Source organism: Centropristis striata, chromosome 17, assembly GCF_030273125.1.
Source record: "Centropristis striata isolate RG_2023a ecotype Rhode Island chromosome 17, C.striata_1.0, whole genome shotgun sequence".
Lineage (NCBI taxonomy): Eukaryota > Metazoa > Chordata > Actinopteri > Perciformes > Serranidae > Centropristis > Centropristis striata.
In genome coordinates this window covers 2,243,668-2,249,598 of record NC_081533.1, presented here as the reverse complement: position 1 = coordinate 2,249,598, position 5,931 = coordinate 2,243,668, and the positions used below count along the sequence as shown (strand labels likewise).

The following is a 5,931-nucleotide window of genomic DNA, read 5'->3' as shown; positions in this document are numbered from 1 at the left end:
GTCATTTTAAGTCTTTTTTTTGTAAATAAAACCCAATAATGTAATAAATTAAATATAATTAATAAATATCCTGACTGATAAGACTCCAGGTTACTCTTACCTAACCTCATGAAAACAAACAAACCAACAAAACAAATTATACAAACTATAGCTCTATAACGCTGTGTGTGTGTGTGTGTGTGATCTCCTACCTCGTCCTGAAACATTAGAAGTTTGAGGAATGTTGGAAAGACAGAAAAAACTAAGCTGGAAAACTGTTTTCCAGCCAAAAACTATTCTGAATCCATTGACTTCACTCCTTTATGAACTCTTATACATGTACATATATAGTGTTTCCGTTACGTTTACAGTCTGGGGGGGTTGACATATTTTCCGACACGCATGTCCCCGGGAAAAAAAAGTACATTTTAACTTTAATGCATCAATCAGTAGATACCGTGACATAAAGCCTCTGGAGAATTACTTTTTTCAATTAAAAAGCCCAAATTTGGTGCCTCTAACACATTCTAATGCCACTATTCCATCATGTACACCGATCTTAATCACTGCAGACTTTAATTATTGTAAAGGAGAATAAGGATTCTTGAATATTTTATTTAAGACGTCTTATTTTGACAGTCTTACTGTAAATTCTGTGGCGGACTCTTAACACATCCATGTGCTCTTATTTTGAAAGCTACATGTTTAGTGACAGGAAGTAATTTAGATCCTTATTCACAGACAGAGGACAGAGTCCTTCTTTTGCCCAAACTCCAAGGATGCATGTGTGTATCCTCCGTGCGCTCCGATTACCCATAATGCATTGCACACACACCGGTCTACCAGGAGATTTAAAAATGGCGAGCGTAGAAACAGCGACGCCGGCGGCGCAATATGTATTTAAATATATAAGTATTTTCAGTTTACACTGAATGTTGTCACATAACTTACAAAACGTGTGTTCAAAGTCAAGCAAAAACATAAACATAAACAAATGACAGAATATTAAGCTAAAGATAATAAACGTCATCTTGATACATTGCCGGTTAAGTTAATTAATGCCGTCTCAGTCGCTAAAGTTATTGTTTATTAATTTATATGCGTCAGATGATGATGTACTATGTGCAACTATGCCATTCAGAAAGTTATACATTTCTTTATTGTGTTTACAGGGACCGAAAGTCCGCTATTATCCGTTATTGTTATTTATAAATAACTGTTATTGTACTGTACTGTAAAATAGAAAATGAAAAATCACAGAACATATTTCCATGATGAATTATGCTCCGCTGCTTTTATGGAACTAAGTAGCGGCCAAATTCAGCCAGGATCAGTTAAATATTCAGGTTTAATCCACTTTGTGGCTTTTACTTGATAAATCGTGGAGATTCAACCTTAAAGCATCTTCTTCCATTTTTACAGATATAATAATAATAATTATATAATATGTGTCAGAGTGCTGATGCCAAAGACACATCATGTCGTGAACTGGTTTTGAAATTGCGGCGCTGATTTTATTTATTTATTTTTATTAAACTGATACGAACAGATACTACACTTGATCTTAGCCAAAAGGCTGAGGGCGTACAGCCGCACACTCTGAAGGCTGTCCCATTAGTGGTTACACCAGTGAAAGGAAGGACTCTGGTCTCTGGAGGACCCGACTCCGAAGGAAGGATCCTACCAAGGAAGGATCCTACCAAGGAAGGACCCTTGACTTTGGTATACAGCTACAGTTTAGCTTTTTGTGATTAAAACAACATTAATTGTAAGCTAATGTTAGCTTGCGGCTACTAAACGGGGGTGGGTGACAGACACTCTGCTGAGCAGCAGCAACACAACGCAGTAGAATTTCATATCGTGAAAAGTGTAAATATACTTCAAGTAGCTTGAAATGTGACTTTAGAGCGGCAAATTGGACTCATAGAGGAGCGCCACGGTCTGGGTTATTACTGGGAATCTGCAGGTGTGTAACTCTGCCGCGCACAATCCAGAGAGCAAACAGTGAGTGGACACGTCAAACATGACAGAGATGACACGCTGTCATGTAAAATACTCCCTCCTCATATAATGGTAGGGGAAACACTGTTATATATATACACACACACACACACACATATACACACACACACACACACATATACACACACACACACACACACATATATAAATAAATATATATATATACACACGCACACACACACATACACACACATGTATAAATAAATATATATATATACACACGCATACATATATACGCACACACACACATATACGCACACACACACATATACGCACACACACACACACACACACACACACACACATATATACACACGCACTATCAGGGGTATTTTATGCCAGGACACTATACTTAAACGCCTAAAACACGTCGCCTGTGCCAGCATAAAGTCTGATTAATAGGCGTGCTTACAGACACATGAACTCCAAACCCCCACAGAGCTGTCAGGATATTTCTATTATTTTCAGGCCAGTTTTTATTTTCTTGTTAACGAAATCTCTCTCTCTCTCTCTCTCTCTCTCTCTCTCTCTCTCTCTAGGTTTGAATGATATCGAATTGATATTTAATGATAGCAAGGGTGAAAGGGATAATTAAAATAATTTCAGCTACTTAAAAATAGTAATAGTAAAGTGCGACGCTCACAGCCAGTTCCCAGCTTCGCGCGCGGACATACAGTTCATTATGCACCAGCTGTAATTAGGTAGGTTTACCTGCCTGCAGAAGCCTTAATCGCTGTCACCCCTGAATATTAAGTAGCCATGTGGACCTATCTAATGAATATTCAGTAGCCATGTGGACAGCAGTCCGTTCACAATATGATTCCATCGGACCTTATATCTACACTGTTTAACCCAATTCGGTACTTATGCACAGTCCCATTATGTTTTACAGACATTCGTAGTTAACTAATGAGGTAAAACATTTTGTTTAAGCTGCATTTTGCTGACTTTCACTCCTAAAACAGGCTAATTAAGCCTCCGGTTTTGGCCGGAAAAACGTTAAGTTTATCTGGTACGTACGAGATAGTCTTTCTCTTCATCTATAAGTTGTGCTTTCTTATAAACAATACCATATGAAGATGAGACTCTGTGTAACAGCTGAACTGTTATAGGCTTACAGGCGTTACACACACACACAGGCGTCCACTACCTTCGCTCGTGGCACTTTTCACCCGTCACCCATGTTATCTGGTGTACTCGCAATACGCGTGTCCACGCGTTTTAGTATAGTGTGCTGGAATAAAATGCCCCTCATACACGCACACATATATACGCACACACACACATATATATACACACACACACACATATACGCACACACACACATATACGCACACACACACACATACGCACACACACACATATATACACACGCACACATATATACGCACACACACACACACATATATACACACCACACATATACGCACACACACACACATACGCACACACACACATATATACACACGCACACATATATACGCACACACACACACACACATATATACACACGCACACATATATACACACACACACACACATATATATGCACACACACACATATATACACACACACACATATATACACACGCACACATATATACACACGCACACATATATACGCACACACACATATACGCACACAAACGCACACATATATAAATAAATATATATACACATATACATATATATGTATATATATGTGTGTGTGTGTATATATACATACAGATATATATAGATATAAACATACATATATATACATAAACATATACAAGTGTGTGTATATATGTGTGTATATATATATCTATATATATATACATACACTTATATATGTATGTATATGTGTATATATGTGTATATGTGTGTATATATGTATATATATGTGTATATATATTCTTGTCTCCATCTCCATTCTGCTTCCCTTTAATACCTTTTCTTGATTTTTACTCTCCTCTCCTTGTTTCCTCTCCTCTCCTTTTTCTAATGTTATTGCCTTCCCCCTCTGTTCCTTGCGTCCTCGCTCTGTCTTTTAATTAAATGTTCAGTTTATGTGTAATAGGTAAAGCCGGGGCTTATAGCGGCGCAGTAAAAACTTAAATCATGTCGACTTCATGTTTGCCTCAGAATGATGAGAACGACCAATCAGACGGCCGGGACGCCGGCCAGCTCCATGATGTAATATCCTGTTGGCTTAAATCCTTTTATTTTAATGTCACTCTCTCTCTCTCTCTCTCTCTCTCTTTCTTTCTTTCTTTGCATCATGGAGTTAATGCTACACACACACACACACACACACACACACACACACACTCACACACACACACACACCCCGTCTTATATCCTTTGCCTCACCTCTGTCAGTGGGAGCAGCAGGAGGAGGCTCAGACGTCACAGAGGAAACGGCCAAAACATTATTCCAATATGTTTTTATTGCTGCGATTATTAGATTTCATAAAATAAATCCATTTAAAGTGAGTTTACCGCTTGTTCTCTCAGAATGAAGGGCCACAGTGTGTGTGTGTGCGTGTGTGTGTGTGTATGCGACTGTGTGTGTGTGCGACTGTGCGCGACTGTGTGCGTCTGTGTGTGTGTGTATGCGACTGTGTATGCAAGTGTGTGTGCGATTGTGTGTGTATGCGACTGTGTGTGTGTGTGTGTGTGTGTGTGTGTGTGTATGTGTATGTGACTGTGTGTGCGACTGTGTGTGTATGCGACTGTGTGTGACTGTGTGTCTGTGTGTGTGCGCGACTGTGTGTTTGTGTGTATGCAACTGTGTGCGACTGTGTGTCTGTGTGTGTGTGCGACTGTGTGTCCGTGTGAGTGTCTGTGTGTGTATGTGTATGGGACTGTGTGCGACTGTGTGTATGTGTGTGTGTGTGTCTGTGTGTGTCTGTGTGTGTCTGTGTGTGCGACTGTGTGTCTGTGTGTGCGTGCGACTGTGTGTCTGTGTGTGTGCGTGTGTCTGTGTGCGCGACTGTGTGTCTGTGTGTGTGTGCGACTGTGTGTCCGTGTGAGTGTCTGTGTGTGTGTGTGTGTATGGGACAGTGTGCGACTGTGTGTGTGTGTGTGTGTGTGTCTGTGTGTGCGACTGTGTGTCTGTGTGTGCGTGCGACTGTGTGTCTGTGTGTGTGCGTGTGTCTGTGTGCGCGACTGTGTGTCTGTGTGTGTGTGCGACTGTGTGTCCGTGTGAGTGTCTGTGTGTGTATGTGTATGTGACTGTGTGTGTGTGTGTGTGTGTGCTCTACAACACTAACCTTTAATCACCAAATCTTTTTTGCATCTGTGTGTATTTCTACAGCTTAATGACCTGTGTGTGTATGTGACTGTATGCGACTGTGTGTGCGTGTGTGTGTGTGTGTGTGTGTGTGTTTCTATACATCGGTGCTAATTCTGTTCCACAGCTCGACTCAGTTTCCACTGGCGTCCACTTAACATTAAGACTATTTCCCTTACTTCAGCGTAGGCCTAGTCTACTCTAATCTGCTGACCTACTGTGTGTGTGTGTGTGTGTGTGTGTGTGTGACAGGAGGGTATTAGCATGTATTTTCCACATGCGAGTGTGTTGCAGTGTGGTTTCCATCATGCTTTCATTTTAAATCATGCATCCAAATAACACTGGAGCGTGTGTGTGTGTGTGTGTGTGTGTCTTATTACCTCTGAATAATCATGTCGGGGCATTCTCTATTTTCTGTGGAGCGTTCACATGTTCATTAGGAAAACATTCAAGTTATTTTCTTAATATTTTCATGGGACCAGTTTTTGACAGTATTCACAGCGAGTCGTCTGTGTTTTTTACGCAGATTTTTGTGCCGCTGTGGTAGCTGATAATAACTCTGGGGGAGTCATGCTTCCCCACAAGAACATTTAATACATTTTACATTTAAATGCATTGATTTTGAACACTTTTACAAGACACTTAAACAAGACGTT

General features: G+C 40.2%; 1 non-coding gene across 1 annotated transcript; it reads right to left on the bottom strand.

Annotated features, from left to right (window-relative positions):
• Window positions 1-1,376: 1,376 nt before the first annotated feature.
• On the bottom strand, window positions 1,377-1,567 carry LOC131990227 (U2 spliceosomal RNA). The gene has a single exon (XR_009396034.1). It is a non-coding gene; the product is annotated as a U2 spliceosomal RNA (small nuclear RNA).
• Window positions 1,568-5,931: the final 4,364 nt, after the last annotated feature.